The sequence below is a fragment of the Halyomorpha halys genome, unplaced genomic scaffold, assembly GCF_000696795.3.
Source record: "Halyomorpha halys isolate HHAL.00 unplaced genomic scaffold, Hhal_1.1 Scaffold2879.1, whole genome shotgun sequence".
Lineage (NCBI taxonomy): Eukaryota > Metazoa > Arthropoda > Insecta > Hemiptera > Pentatomidae > Halyomorpha > Halyomorpha halys.
Genome location: NW_027105383.1, coordinates 3,672 through 20,701, shown reverse-complemented (window position 1 = coordinate 20,701; position 17,030 = coordinate 3,672). Strand labels below are relative to the sequence as shown.

The 17,030-nt window shown below is 43.0% G+C and overlaps 1 long non-coding RNA gene across 1 annotated transcript in view; it reads left to right on the top strand.

Moving 5' to 3' along the window:
* LOC136796591 (uncharacterized) overlaps nt 1–17,030 on the top strand; it is a 30,432-nt gene that overhangs the window by 12,205 nt on the left and 1,197 nt on the right. The window lies entirely within an intron of this gene.

The window sequence follows — 17,030 nt, the reverse complement described above, 5'->3', positions numbered from 1 at the left end:
ATAGGGAGGAATCTTCGTCTAACGAGAGCTCGGATGAAGGAAGACCAGCAGATATGGAGGAACTGGAGGACATAATAAACGACAAGAGGTGGCAGATTGTAAACCCACTATTCCAGACGTTGCATCCAGCGCCCCCACCAGTGCGGTGGCAACAGGCAGCATTATAGCCTTATTAATTAATCATGACTAATTAACTCAAAATACAAACATATATTTTGCGGATGTTAAACCAGTTCATTCCTGTACAAACAGGTACACACCTGCATGCCATTAATAAATACATATATTGCCCGGAAGTTTCCGTAAATTTTATTCCAGACCTATATTAACGATTATAAATAAGGACCAAGAGTGGTTAAAGGTGGTTAGAGATGGTGAAAGTTGGTTTTGGGGGATTAAGGGTGGTTTTGGGGAGATTAAGGGGATTCGGGGTGGTTTTGAGGGGGTTAGGGGGACAAGGGGGGATTAAGGGGATCAGGGGTGGTCACCGGTGGTATAGTGCGGACTAGGTAAGTTAAACCTTTTCATACCTGTACAAACAGGTACACACCTGCATGACATTAATAAATACATATGTTGCCCAGATGTTTCCGTAAATTTTATTTCAGATTTATATTAACGATTATAAATAAGGAACAAGAGTGGTTAAAGGTGGTTAAAAGTGGTTAGAGGTGGTGAAAGTTGGGGTATCTCGCAACCCTTTTTTTTTGTTAACCCATTCCGAAGCTAGCATTTGGTCACGTAATTCATGGCGGGGGATTTAAATTCAAATTTAGCTTGACATAACCTTAACCACTCACGTGAAGATTAGGCCATTTACCATCCATGCGACTTAACAGACTTAGACTTTAAGAAGTGGCTGAGAGTGCCCGATCGCCATTTTGTTTTGTTCTACTGTTTAAGATACTTACAGATTTTGTAGAGGCTGAGTGCGCCCGACCGCCATTTTGTTTTTTGCTGTTTGAGAGACTTCCGGGTATAGCAAAGGCTGAGTGTACCAGACCACCATTTTATTATGAGTATCTCGCAACCCTTTTTTTTTTTTCGTTAACCCAATCCGAACCTAGCATTTGTTTACGTAATTTATGGCGGGGGATTTAAATTCAAATTTAGCTTGGTATAACCTTAACCACTCAAGTGATCAGTCACATGACGATTAGGCCATTTACCATCCCTGCGACTTAAGAGATACTTGGGCTTTAGGAAGTGGCTGAATATGTCCGATAGTCCGATTTTGTTTTTTCTACCATTTGAAAAACTTACGGGTTTTTCAGAGGTTGAGTGCACCCGGACGCCATTTTGTCTTTCGTTTGCTTATCACCACCACCCGTTGATGTTTTTCCTGCGACTTGAGAAACTTTAGGTTTTCATTGGTGCTATGTGTGCCCGACAGCCATTTTGTGGTTGGCTGTAATTTTTATTTCTTTTCTTTATCCCCACCATTATCAAAGGGCTAGATAACCACTTTTTGTACTTTAACCTTCCTCCGTCATTCTTATTTTCTTGCAACTTGTGAGACTTGAATTTTTGAAAGGAGGATGCGTGTGCCCGGCCGCCAATTTGTGTTTTTCTAATTGATAGGCTTAAGGTTTTGATAGGAATTAAGGTTGTTCGGCCACTATTTTTAATTTCTTTTTTTTACTCCCCACCACTTATCAACAGTAAACACTTTTTATACAATAACTTACAACCACCGATTTGTTTTCTTGCAACTTAGGAGGCTTGAGGTTTTGACAGGGGCTTAGGGAGCCTGGACGCCAATTTATTTTTATTTTGTTTGCCTCCACCACCCATGAAAGGGCAAGGTAACCACTTTTTATATCATAACCTCCCTGCGTCCTTTTGGTTTTCCTGCTGTTTGAGAGGTTTATGGGTTTGGCAGAAGCTTAGTGTGTCCGGCCGCCATTTTATTACGATGGTCTCACGATCCGCTTCTTTTCTATGCCCCTATTTTATAAGGAGGGTCTAGGGATTCTCTTCTTTTCGTTCACCACAATTTTATTACGAGGGTCTCGCGATCTTCTTCTTTTAGTTTGCCGACACTTTGTTAAGTGGCTTGCGAAAAAAACAGCGGTCTTAATCTTTATACACGTGAGGTCAAACTTGGACTAGCTATGTTCTAAAACGTAAACAATGATGAGTAAGACTTTTTAATCTATCTTATCTTTCAATCCTTTCGAGTTTGAGCTTCCATGTTATCTTTATCTACCTTTAAAAGTAAACATAAGCTTAGTCTCTTGTATGTTCTTAACCTTTAAGCATTAGCAATATAGGTACTTTGGACTGGTTAAACCAAAAATATAAACAGTGATATGTAGAGCTTTATCTTCTAATTTCTTCGATGAATGTAAACAAGGGACTTTGAACTTGTATAATACCTAAAGCATAAAAAAAGTGGTAGATTAATATGTCTGGTCTTTAGTACGGCTATTAAATCTTATTATTTAATACTTTCGACTTTGAACTGTATGTTGAGCGCGTGGGTGGTGGAGATAAATAGAATTTTTTTACTGTTCTTACGGCTTTATTAGTTACGGTTAGATGACATAAAACGTTCTTACTGTAGTGAGAACAAACAATACAAAACAAAGCTTGATGGCAACCTCCCAACTGCTGTTATAAAACAGTTGCAAAACGATACAATCGACGTATTCACAGCTTGCCCCAGAGCAACGTGTATAAAATAAAACATGAACTTTTACATCACACTTTAACACACCCTCTTAAATATTCATTTTTTATCAAATTTGGTTTTATATAATTTTTCTTACAAAAACAAGATTAGCAGAATTTTCATTTTACAATATTTTACATACATTAACAAAATAATTTTAAAATTACAATATTAGTTTCGTGCATCCCAAAAAAACTTTTAAGTTACAATTTTTGAACATTTCGATCAACACAAGGTTTTATCATTTTAGTTAAAGTTTAAGTTATATTCTATAACTTTAGGTACGGTATTCGTTGAATTACTGAATACCTTTTTCTTTCTTGGTTTCTTCATTTTTTCTTTGTACCAGTATATTTCTTACTTATTCCTCCTAAATTATCTGCTTCGAAATCCAGATTTTTTTTTTTTTATCAATGTCCCAATTATCTTCATCTGCATTTAATGTTGGGTGTTCTTAATCTTTTTCACAAATTTTTGGGTCACCATTTAAAGCTTTTACTTTTTGTAATCTTTCTTTTATCTCACCAGGTTTCTCTTTCTGTTTCTTATTGATGTCTTGACATATGTCTTAGCCTTTCCTTGCACAATTTCAGTCTTTTCCTTTTCTCTAGAATCGTCTATGCATGTCTTTTCCTTTTCTCTAGAATTATCTGTGCATCTTAATGATCCTTCAAACCTGCTAGGATACCTCTTTATCTGTAGATTTTCTTCCGTTTCAAATCTCAAATGGTTTCGATCTCCTGTATCAGCTTGTTCTTCTAGTTCTCTTTCATCTTTAGGTAAATTTTCATTATCCTCTTCTATAGCCTTTTCATTTTTTACTTTTATTTCTTTTTTTGGTTTCTGATACACTAGTAGCATAAGCCTTCACATTTGCATCAACCTTTAAGTTGACTACATAAAATCCCTCACATCATTTTCCAACTATTACAGTATCATTTTTTATAATTTTCACTTTGTCTTTAGAAAAATTCACGTATCCACTGTTCTATCCGAGGAATGTCTGTTTCCTCAGTAGCATGTGTAGAGCGTCTTTCCTCAGTCATCAGTCTTGTCGTTAAATTTGAAAGCTTTTTCCTGTCAGAGCGTTCCCAAGCACATAAAAAATATTTAAACTTTTTAGGGAGTGTTGGTAATACTTGGAAATGATCATATCATCTGATACATCACTTCCTAATGACTCCAATTTAAATGCTAAATTGGTTTTTTGAATTGAAGGTACTCATGTATTTATTATTTGCTTCTGCATACCTGTGCGAGACCTGACACAAACCACCTCGAATTCCGTGTTCATCATTAGAGTCATAATCATGTAAGAGCTCTATATATATTTTACTATTTCTTTAAAATGGCATCAAAAGTCAAACCGGGAACAGCAAAATAATGAGCTGAACGAAGTTCATGTGTCTTCGCCATGACATTTCGGAAAGATTCGAAGAAGCCACAAGGATCATCAGTTTTAATGTAAGTATCTATATAGTCTTCCAACGATTGACATTTAAAGTGTTTCCATATGTTTTGAGCGTGTGTATAATCTTGTTGGGGTTGTCTGGTCTTAGGCGGTTCTCCAGCCTGATATCTACTTTACAGAAGGCCCACGACAAGGCGTATTCATTAATAGGTAAGAAAGGAAGGCCGTACCAGGGGATGAACCCTGGACACTGACTCAGGTAGAGGAGGTCTAGGTTTGAGGTGAGTTTGAGGCAGAGTAACAGTTCTAGTTGCCGAGATGAAGCGGACGGACTAAGATTCCTGGAGAAAGGGAGAGGAGATAGGCCGTCGACCGGTGCCTCAGAGAAGCGGACTGTTGGCTTGACGGATCAGCCTGATCTCGTCCGATAGTGTTCCTCTTCTCTCTTCTCTGTGGACTGTGGTGGTTTTTTTTTAAAATCGACCTTGGTCTAACGTCCATGTTCTCCTAGCTGGGCATATATGCTGGCTTCAGGTCTACTGAAATATTTGCCGTTCGCTCTAGGAGCTGGATCAGATAATATTTATCCTTTCTTTCCAGTACCTTGTGTGGTCCTGAGTATGGTGGTGTTAATGGTCTCCTTATATGGATGATCATCCGCATATCGGATGATCATCCCTCACGAATACATCCGTGCACTTCTCTAATTCCTCATGGACGAAGATCTTCCTGTGCGATTCCCTTGACTGGGCTGGTCGCAGACTGGAGATGTTGTCTTTTAACTCTTGAAGTGCCGCGTGAGGTTCAAATTTCTTCTTGTTCTCTTCAAGGAATTCTCCTGGGAGACGTATAATCCATACCGGGTTATAGCGGCACTACTTGCTCGCTGATTGCTACAATCTTCTACAGTGATATTAGCACTACACAATTTATTATAAAAAGCTTCAATTGGCGGGAGCTCTGTTTCATTTAACTTTTCAACACCGTCAATATAATCGTACGGAAACATACCTTTCCTAGTGACAATGTCAATTCCTCATCTCTGTAATATTTTGATGTTTACTTGAATTTATCCATAGATAGACAGTTTACAAGAAAATTCAAACTTCGTGGCAAAAATTTGTAAGATTCTATGAATCTCAATTTTATTTTACCAATATTTTTTTATGAAGGATGTATATTTTTCTTCACTGTTTGGTATTACTTCAACTCTACCAGGAACATTTCCAAATTCTTTAACTATGAAATGTGCGGATTTGCAAGTCTCTAATTACAATTATTATAAAATGGTCATAAGTAAGTTCCGGTTAGATGGCAGTGGTCGATAACATTTATAATGTTATATTTATATATAACATAATACATTTTGACATATGTAGCAAGTTTTGGCTTTAGTCCAATATTGTTCTTCTTCTGATGAGATCAACATTGGTTTTTCTATTTTATAAATTTCTGAATTTTTTCGGCTATATTTGTTATACAATCCATAAAGTGAGATGCGGCATTGGCTCCTCTATAAATGTGCGGTTCAGTTATTGGAATGTTTACTCCTTTAATTCATTAAACATGTATACAAAATGATATCGGATCGTGCCTCTGATAGTTGGTTGTGTTTGCTGACGATTCGTTAATAGGAACTAATATTGCTTCAAAGTCCATATAGATAACAAACGGTACTTTACTTTGTCTTTCCACATTTGAGAATCTGATACTGACCTGTTTCTCCGCCAATTCCACCCTTATTGGTTTATTTTCTGAGCAGTACATTTTATTTTATTCACTGGTTCAACTTTATCTCCACTTCCCCCTCTACCTCACAAGGGCCACCCAGCGTGATTAATTTACAATGACATTCCTGAATCTGGTGTGTCCTCTCTCCTCTACAAAGCTTTTGGAGGGCTTCTCGGCACATGTTGTTGTTGTTACTGCGAGTGTCAACTAGGCGCCCGCAGTTACAACACCATCATGTGTTGCTCCGCTTGCCCTGAACATGTCTCCTTCTTAAAAAAAATATCTTCATATTCCCTCTTGAGCCTCTGTCTCCAATCCTCAGCCTGATTGATTGCTCCGACCCGTGCGCCTTCGGTTTTTCTCTGTCGATGACATTTGTACATTTTACCCCCTCCCCCCTAACTTAAGTCTCCACTTCCCCTTGATACACAAAATTTGATTTAGCAAAATGTTAAAAAAGAGAAGAAGGAATAAGATCTGACACGCTTGGACTGCTGTAAAATATTTAAACTTTATATACATTCCATCAGCTGATCTTCTCAGTCAGTTAACATCGAAGTAACACCTGACATAGACCGTAACTGAAGCATTCTTCAACACCCGACAAATCTGGTCGACCCCCACACATGGCTGTGACTAAATCGTCGTGATTTTACTCCTCAACATTAAGCAATTCAGTGGTCTTCGTCTTCTATACAATCTGATAAATCGTTTTCATTTATGATGTCCTCCAGTTCCTCCACATCTATTGGTCTTCCTTCCCCCGAGATCTCGTTAGACGAAAATTCCTCCCTGTCGTCTTCCTCCCCTAGTGTCCACTCCCGCAGGAATTGCCTGGACGATTCCCCGAACTCTTCTTCTACTGCATTTACTGTAATTACTCGGGATAACCAATTGGCAACCACATTTTCTTTTCAGGATTTATATATTATTTCCATAGTATACTGTGCGAGCAGCTCCTTCCAACGTGTTATCCTAGCCGAAGACTCCTTCAACTTTCCTACCCATTACAGAGGCCTCTGGTCAGTGTGTACCCTGAATCTTCTGCCAAACACATAGGGTCTAAAGTCATCAACAGCCCACACTATTCCCAAAAGCTCTCGTTCCGGCGCACTGTATCTGGTATCCGTCTCTGTCAGGCGCCTACTGGGCGGTTTCCCCCTTCCCCCTCCTGAGACAAACAGCTCCCAGCGCATAGTCACTCGCGTCTGTAGTGATATTGAATTGCCGAGTGAAAACCGGGAACGCAAGCACTGGCTCTTGTTGCAGCTTCTCCATGCACCACCTAATATTTTCTTCCACCATTGGGGTGATAAACATCTTTCTTCCTTTCTTGAGTAGGATGTTGAGTGGAACGAGGTACTCGGACATTTCTGGTACAAATCTCCTGTAATAATTCAAAGTTCCCAGCAACTTCTGCACTCCCTTCACGTCAATAGGCACTGCCATCCTCCTTAAAGCTGCTAGTTTGTCAGAGAACTCCTTCTCTGGAAGTTGTGTCAATAAATATCCCCCAATGCAAGGCAAAACAGCATAGGTTTTGGATGTATGGCTGTGGGTTAACAGTCGAACTATGGGAACTCTGGATATCAGGGGACCTCCAATTTTATTTAGCCTTCCTGTGGCATGCGGGGCTCTGTTTAAATCCCTAGATACTCGTTGGATAGACGAGAATAAATTAAATATTTTAGGGGAGGAAGGAAGGGTTTTCCCCAGCTTCTACAACAACAATAACACAGGAGTCATTTCCTCAAACAAGAATGGAAGGCGTAGAAACCGGTAATAAGGGTGAAACTCCCAAGGTAAAGCTAGGAAAAAGACTCGCCCATCTCCTAAAGATCCTGAGACCAAAGAGGATGATAAGGACATTAGTCCAATCATCAAACTGAGTGGGTCCAGGAGAAAACGATTTTACTGTCTGAAGAGGAATGGATATTCCGACGAGGGGGTGCTCAGAAATAGTAAAGACCCCATGAAAGCCATTAGAGTTTATTGGAAGAGGGGCCTAGGGCCCGATCAAATGAGAATACTCCCAATAGCGAAACAGATAGGAAACTAAAGAGGATAAAGATTTCCTCAGATATGTCCGGAGGACTAATGGCTGGTGAAGGGGTATTGTCCCCAAACATGTCCTACAGTAAGGCTATGGAAGGAAACTATGGAATAAGGGTAGGTATTTTTTCAGAAAACTACTTCTGGGATGGATTTAGTGAGGAGCAATTTAACAGTATCCAACTGGAAATAACCAACCTCATACTGAATGGGGAGCCCAGCAAGTGCCCACAATTTCATAGGACTAACTGGAAGCATGGATGGCTCCAATTGACCTGTGTAAACCAAGCGACGGTAGAATGGGCAATTGGAGAATACACCATATATAAACGTTGGGAGGGAGCATAACTGAAGGCTCTTAAAGAGGAGGATCTGCCTAGGAAGAAGCCGGCTATGGTTTACCTCCCCCTATTATTACATAGAGGAAGAGATCCTCAAAATAATTCACAACCAGAATCCTAATCTGAAGGCAAACACATGAAGGGTGTTCAAAAGGTAGGATAACTCTAAATTTACTCAGATAGTCGTAGGATTGTAAAAAGAGCAACAGAAGGCAGATTATTAAGTATACTTTGGTGTAATAGAGGCATTCTTGAGGTTGCTAGGTGGAGCAGGGGAGGGAAAAGGAAGGGGTGCGAGCCCTCTGGGTCCCCTGTTGGGCGGGCAGACGAGGTGTCGTCCGAGTGTCGGGCAGGGCTTTCGGGGGCTATGTCGGAGCCCAAACCTCCCCTGACTGGAGTAGCAGAAAGTGGGAGAAGCCCATTGTTAGGAGCGATAAAGGAATAAGCGAAAAAGCCCACCCGAAAAGAACCTTCCCTATGAAGAGAAAGAAGACCCAGAGGATCAGGAAAGAGAGATAATCCTCTGGATATGAAATAATATATTTTAAAAAATGGAATATATTAAAATACTACAGATAAACTTACATGCTTTTTAATGCTAAAGGCACATCGGCCCTAATAGAAAAAGAGATTCACCAACGATAACACAGATATAGGATTGCTTCAGGAACCTTGGAATATAAGAGATAAGATTAAAGGACTCTCAACAAAGGTAAGTCACCTATTTTAGAGAGACACATAGACCAAGAGCGGCTATTATGATAAATAATAACTAATTATTTTGTGATTTCAGAGTGTGTATCACAAGACCTGGTTGCAGTAGTGATAGAGGTATCAGTGAAAACGGGAAAGAAAACGTTGATTTTCGCCTCAGCTTACTTCCCAGGCGATCAAGAGAAAGTACCACCGAGAAAGATAGAGGCCCTTATAAATTACTGCAATAGGAATAATTATGAATACATCATTGAATGTGATGCAAATGCCCACAATACAGCATGGGGCAGCACTGATACAAACAAAAGGGATGAAGAACTCTTGGAATATTTAATAGTACATAATATAGATATTATTAATAAAGGAAATAAACCTACCTTCACGACAAGGAATAGACAAGATGTTAATGATTTAACCTTGGCCTTGCATAAAGGATAGTGTTAAAGACCGCCATGCCTCCCCGGAAATAGATCAGATTTAATGTGGAGTTTGGTAGGAGAAAAATACGAAGTATAAGAGTACATAGACTCATAAACTGGAAACTATATGAGGAATTATTAACCTCAGACCTAGGGATTGAAACGTACCCAAAATTGAATCTCTAGAAAGGGCAGCAACTGAAGTGCATAATGCAATCCATAGCTCCTATGAGGAAAGATTCCCCATAAAGAAAAGAGAGACAAAAAGGGATGTACCAAGATGGAACAAAACACTAAAAAATCTTAGCAGAAGAGCGAGAAAACTCTCCAATAGAGCGAAAGGGCAAGGGAGATGGGAGGAGTATAGACAAGCCCTAAAAAATATAATAAAGAAATTAAAAAATCAAAGAGACAGTTCTGGAGGAAGTTTTGTGAAGGGATTCATCCTCAGCTGCCCGAATACGTAAGGTCCTCCAAAAAGACCGGGACAATAGTTCTGTCTCTGTCTGTAGATCAGATAAAACTTATACAGAGAACCAAGAAGAAACACTGATAGAGTTATTAAAAACCCACTTTCCTCAATGCACCTTTTTAAATGTAGTGGTTGAGCCTAAAAGGGAAAGGAAATGCCCATGGCCAAACAAAAGAGTCCAGAAAGAGGCAAACAAAATATTCACCACAGACAGAATAATATGGGCTATAAGCACCTTTAAACCAAATAAAGCGTCTCGTGGAATAATTCTTGCCCAGCTGATACAAGGGAAAGGAAAGCTTGTTAATGCACTGGGTAAAATATTCAGGGCAAGTTATGCAATGGGATGAATTCCAAAACTATGGAGAGAGACTAAAGTAATTTTTATCCCAAAAAGCCTAAGGATGAGCTTAAGGCGTATAGACCAGTAAGTCTCTCTTCAGTAATATTAGAGACAATAGAAAACGTAATGGATGTATACATAGGAGGTTTAATAGTTCGGAATTTCCCCTGGTACATACCCCACCTTCAGCATGATCTCCGCAATATACTTAATGATACATGTGTGTTACATCGAAGTGTTTTATTGTGCGGAGCAAAACACCACCCGGCCCCGGCGATGAGTCCAATGATATCGACTTAATAGCCCTCTTCACCACCCGACTATCAATGGACATCAAATTTGGCATCGGGCCGCATTTCTCAAAATCCGCACGTTTGCGGAGATTCTCTTTTTCAAAGAGGCTTCTAAAATGTTTCTCAATGTCGGCTATCTTTTGTAGGCATTGCTTGGGAGCGTCGGCGTTCATTATGCTCTGTGCCACTTTTTTCCTTCCATTTTAATAACTGTATTGAGCTAACCGACTCTAGCCGACGGTTCCTGTCTCCCTTATTAGCTCTCTGCGGATTCGATGCCATCTTCACACCCTTTTTCAAAAGAAAAAAATAAAAGAGAGAAAGTATGCCATTATGAGGTGACTAAAACGTTGGGATATATTAAATTCTAAAAGATTGGTTTACTTTATATATTTATACTTATAGGATTTTTCTTTAACCAAAAAAAAAATTTATTAACATGCTCTACGAAAATCATTATTGTTGTGGCGATTAACTATATTATATTGGTGGTAACATCCATGTTAATAAATAAACTATTAGATAATCTTATTTTAATATTAATTGAACTACTAATCTATAGTCTATAATTTCATATATTGGCATTTTGTATTTGGCATCCCGTGTGGAGTAGCTAGTTTCTCAACGGGCGCCTCTCCAGGTGGGGGATAGGGGGATTCTCACCAGATATGGTAGGAACCGGGGAAATAAAATACCCGGGGTGGACCAAAACTAGAATCAAATCCAGACGCGACGGTTCCTAGAATAGGCGGCGTACTGGTCAGCGTTTGTTCCTCAGGTTAGAGGCGGCTGTGTTGTACCTGGCAGTAGGTATAAAATGCTATTTTCCGAAATCCAATGGAGGGAAATATTTATAATCATACTACGTTGCAGGGGCACGGAACCCCAGTACCGGTGTCGAATGGAAACGAGAAAGCGGGTTCCCTGGCGTCGTCATCATACGTCCGCAGTGCTCCAATGGCCGGAGACATGGCCATTGTAGCATCTAATGCTACAAGAATTACGTCGTTCGTTGAGACAAACAAAATAAAAATGGTGGCAGGAAAAGTCAGGCGGTTTTTAGGCAGTGAAGCCGACAAAGATACAGGACCAGATAGTGGAGAAATTGTAATACCCGTCCAGAGGGCGGAGGTAACTCAAGGACGGGTCAAAAGCTACTTGGAGAGAAAAAGGTATCTCACGAGATCCAGAAATACCTAAATGGCCAGCTGAGAGAACTAGCCAATATAATAGTAGGACTGGAAGCCCAATTGGAAATTATCCCGGAAATATTTACTGAAATTGTATCTACACAAGATCATTGGTAAAAAGGTCTCCCAGATTGTGGCTCCAATTGTATCAGAGACTATAGGGGACGCTAGCGGTCTATGATCAGAAGAAAAAAGAATGGATTTATTAACCGACACTGAAAAGGGTTTCTGGCATAATAAAAGACCTGGAAGGGAAAGTCGACGAAGAATCCCGCTTCCTCTTAGAACGTACTGCCGAATGTAGGGCTAAAGGAAGAGAAAAGGTAATGAGGACCGAAGAGCAGTGGAGGAACCGAAGACGATGGGAGCCTTCAGTGCTAATTCCGGTGAAGGAGAGGAAGAAATATGAGGGCACGGAACCGGCCCCAATGCCCCAAAGGTCCAGCCAGACACCGTTCTGTATGGGAAGGAACCTTAAATCGGATACCTCTACAGACGGCAAGGAAGAGGGATGCGGAGGCAAAGAAAAAGCCGTGCGAAGAAAGAGAAGGAAGAAGAAGACCCCAACCCAGGATGTGCCTCCGGAGGAAGGGCCAAAGGAGAAGAAAAAACTTACCTTCGCTGGCGTCCTTGCGAGCGTTCCGGCCATTCCGCTTAAACCCAAGGAGACGGCGACATTTGTCACATTGGACTGCAAAAGATATATAGAAGGAACTCCCGTCCCAAGAAAAATTGAAGAGCATTGGGGACATAAAATCGATAAAAATCACCTAAAAGGGCAGTGTTCTGGTCAGGACAGAAGGCGCTGACCAGGCACAAAATCTCCTCACCTGGGATAAACTGAGGGAAAAAGGATTACAGGCTAGCCTTACTGTGGCGCGCAAGCCTCGCCTGGAAGTAAAAGGAGTCTTCAATGCTTGGGATAGGAGTATCCTGGAGAGATATCTTTGACAAAATCCCAATAGAGGCTCCAAAGGAGGATAAAGACAGGAGGGAGTGGCTTAGACCCTGCTTCTCCACTCCCACGAGGGGCGGGCTCACAACTACGTGGGTGCTGAAGGTACACCAAGCTATGAGACTCGTCCTAATGACCCTGTCCGCGAGGTACGTCAGCGGAGGATGGTGGAGCCTGACCATCAGAGATTACCTGCTCTTCAGTGCCAAGAATACGGACACCCGGCAATAGCCTGTATAAAGGAGGTGGAGTGCAGGTAGTGCCCAGGGACTGGGCACAAAGCTCGGGAGTGCCCTGAGAAGAAGAAGGGTGAACTCTCGTGTTATAGAGATTGCAAGGCGAGTGGCAGAGCAGGGAAAGATCTCCGACATTGTGCGGGCAGCAGCGAATGCCCGGTACATCTGGAGATGATGGTCAAGCAGGTGAAGAAGACCCGGTATGGGTAGGCTGCATGGATAGGCTGCTCCTGCAGGTAAATTTGGGCCGGAGAAGAGTGGTCGTGGACGAATTGAGAACTCTCGCCCGAAGTGCTGACATCTTGGCGATTCAGGAGCCTTGTTGTCGGAAGAATGTGGTCACAGGTTTAGACACTACGTCGAGGGTGGTCAGTCTAGGCAGTAGCGAGAGGAGGCCTAGAGCAGCGATTGTTGTCGTAAACCCTGCCCTCGACGTTATGGAACTGAAGCAATTCACCACAGCAGATCAGGCGGCATGTTATGTCAGGTGGGGCAGAGTTGCTTTCGCTCTGGTTTCAGCATATATGCCGCCACGACAGGCGAATGTAAATATCAATGTAGAGGCTGTTTATAAATAGCTGCTGTGGAGGCTGTCGCGCTAAAGTATAAAAGCGTGATAGCCTGTTCCGACACCAATTCGTTGAGCACGGTCTGGGGTTCTGTTCGCACAGACGCTTGAGGAAGGTTGGTAGAAGAATGCGTAGCGAGATGTCAGCTGGTTATTATGAACGAGCCTTTTGGTCCCACATTTGTTGAAGCGCGGGGCCAGAGTTGGATAGATGTGACACTTGTCACGGCTCCCATACCAAAGCGTATTGTAGACTGGACCCTACGGTCAGACACGAGCTCCGACCACCGGGTTCAGTGTGGTGGAGGAGGAAGGCGGTGCCCCAGAAGTAGAAAAGGGCTTTGTGACCCGATCGGCGAACCGGAGAGCGTTTTCCAGTGAATTGGAGGGAATACTGGCTGACAGAGAATGGGAGATGACCCCAATAGATGAGGAGCCCGAGGCAACCACCTTGGAGGAGGCTGCCAAGATGTATATAGACTATACATACCATAGGGACGATCCGACCCAGGATAGTACAGATGATGGAATGGTTAGACGCACCACGTTATACCCACCAGGTACCGACCTATGTCCACCATGGGATATTTGGGACCTTCGTCTTGCCGTGGACAGACAAAGGATCGGAAGGGCTCCAGGACTAGATAGCATAGATGCTGCAATCCTCAAGAACAGTGCCCCTTTTATTGAGGAAGAGTTGTTGGATATATTTAACGAGTGTTTGGATAAGGGGTACTTTCCAAACAAGTGGAGGATTAGAGACTAGAGACTGCCCTACATGGGGGTGGTAAGGATAAATAAAATCCTTATGACCAATATGCCTCCTCCCAGTAGCTAGTAAGGCTCTGGAGCACATGATCGTCCACAGCCTTAGACCAATCCTAAGTGCTGCAAGTCATCCACGGCAGTTCGGCTCGACCCGTGGCAGGGGAACTACGGATGCGCTGCTGAGAGTGCGTTGGGACGTGGAGGAGAGGGTGCAGAAATATGTCTTATTGATCATGTTTGACATCTCTTCCGCCTTCGACAGCGTTTGTTAGCCCCGTGTACATCAGAGATTGCAAGAGCACGACCCCCCCAGTAATCTATATTCCCTCGTAGGTAGTTACCTCAATAACAGGAGTGTCATGATCAGGGGTAACTACTACGAGGTCGAGAGAAAAATTGAAAGAGGATGTTTCCAGGGTTCGGACCTAGAACCAGCTCTGTGGAAGCTGGTATTCGATGAGTTGCTGGGGGAACTAGAGGACAAGGGGTTCCTTGCCACGGCTTACGTGGACGACCTTGCAGTCATCGTGGCCAAGAACAGCAGATCCAGACTAAAGACAGAAGCGGAGAGGTGTGCCAGTCTCGCAGGAGAGTGGTGCGTGAACAGGAAGTTGAGTATGGCAGCAGCCAAGACTCAAGCCATACTCATAAGAGGCTCCACAGACAGGGCTCATTCTATCACCCTGGATATCCAAGGAGAGAGGGTTAGACCGGGTGAGGAGGTAACATATCCTGGTGTGAGGATAAGAAGAAGATTCGATGCCACTTCTCACCTGGTGTATCTTAAGGACAGGGTGACACTGTCATTCAATGGATTAATTAGGGTAGGGGGTGCATTTTGGGGCCTCAGGTACCCTGCAATGATGACCATATATAAGGTGTGATCTTGGGTATTCTGAGGTACGCATCCTCTGCGTGGAGCCGAAACCTCCAGACAGACACTGCAGAGAAGACTGGCCACCATACAGAGACTGGCTCTGCTTAGGGTCACGAAGACATACAGAACGGTGTCACATGAGGCGGTGCAAGTGCAGGCCGAAGCGATACCCCTGGACCTCATCCTCAGGGAGGATGTCCTTAAATATGAAGTTAAGAGGCAGGGACTAGAAGCACTGCCGGAGGAGCTCCGAGAGAGAATCGGTGAGACTCCTAACTTATGGAAGATAATACTGCGAGAGCACTCAATACAGAAGTGGAATGAACGGTGGGTAGCAAGCCAGAAGGGCGCTACTTTGAGAAAATTCTTCCCTACCGTCTTATCTAGATTGAAGGCTAAATGGGTCCTCCCAGACTATTGGGTCTCACAGATCCTAACAGAACACGGGGGGTTTTGGGGAAAGCTGCAGAGCTTTGGAAAGAACATCGACCGCCGGTGCCCAACGTGCGGAGTTCCTGAAACAGCAGAACACGTAATAATAGATTGCTCTGCCATGGAAGGACACCGAGCCAGGCTGTTGAGAAAGACCGGGATCTACGCCCTCGCCGAGTCGAACCTTCCCAGTTTGATAGAAGAAGAGAATTATCCCTTCTTCAAGGAGTTCATTTACGGGTGGAAGGAGGTGGTGGGCCCCACTCATTACACGATGGGACTTGAACGCCCAACATCGGCGAGCCACCAGAAGATGAGGAAGCTGACCCGGATTGAGACCAGGAGGGCTGGACCAGCCTGGTAACTGCAGGAGGCACCCAGAGGGATGCAGTGGACAAGGTGCAGCTCCATCAGACGTAGCGCTGGGCTGCACCACAGTAAAAAAAAATAAAAATTAATTGAATAATTAACAAAAGAATAAAAAAGGAAAAAATTGGTGATCCTAGGGAGTAGTGGGATGCGCAAACCCCAGCGCATTACCCCACTGCTCCCGCACCCCGTATGCCAGAGATGGTAAGGGAGGGGGATTAAAAAAAAAAAAAAAAAAGGGTTCGGGGAAAACTCCAGAGCTTTGGTAAGAACATCGACCCCCGGTGCCCCACGTGCGGAGTTGCTGAAACAGCAGAACACGTAATAGTAGATTGCTCCGCCATGGAAGGACACCGAGAGTTTCATTTACGGGTGGAAGGAGGTGGTGGGCCCAACTCATTTCACAATGGAAAGGACTTGACCGCCCAACATCGGCGAGCCACCAGTAGAGGAGGAAGCTGACCCAGACTGAGACCAGGAGGTCTGGACCAGCCTGGTAACTGCAGGAGGCACCCAGACGGATGCGCACCAGAAGGACCTACCGAACGGATGTAGTGGACAAGGCGCAGCTCCATCAGTAAGGCTCTAAGCCTAGTGTTGGGCTGCACCACAGTAAAAAAATTAATAAAAGAATAACGCCTGTAGCCTATCCTTGATTCCAACCACATAATCCCAGATTACCAGTTTGGTTTCCGAACATCCCACTCCACTATCCAGCAATGCCATCGTGTGGTTGATGTTGTCTCGTCTTCATTGGAGCGCGGAATGTACTTCTTGGGAGTCTTTCTTGATATAGAACAGGCTTTTGATCGAGTCTGGCACCCAGGACTGTTATACAAGATCCGTAAATTCCTACCCCCTACATACTTCCTCATTATCCGTTCTTATCTCTCCGACAGATTATTTCAAGTAAATTACAACGGGGCTTATTCATCCCTATTCCGTCAGTCTGCTGGAGTACCTCAGGGTAGTATCGTTGGTCCTATCTTTTATACAGTTTTCACAGCTGACCCAACCCATCCTAACACTATCCTCACCACGTATGCCGATGACACGTGTCTATTGTCAGTGAACAATGATCCTTACATTGTATCCCAAACCCTCCAATCCCACATCCCCACCCTTGAAGAATGGTGCCAAAACTGGAGGATTAAAATAAATTCCAATAAATCCCACCAAATCACA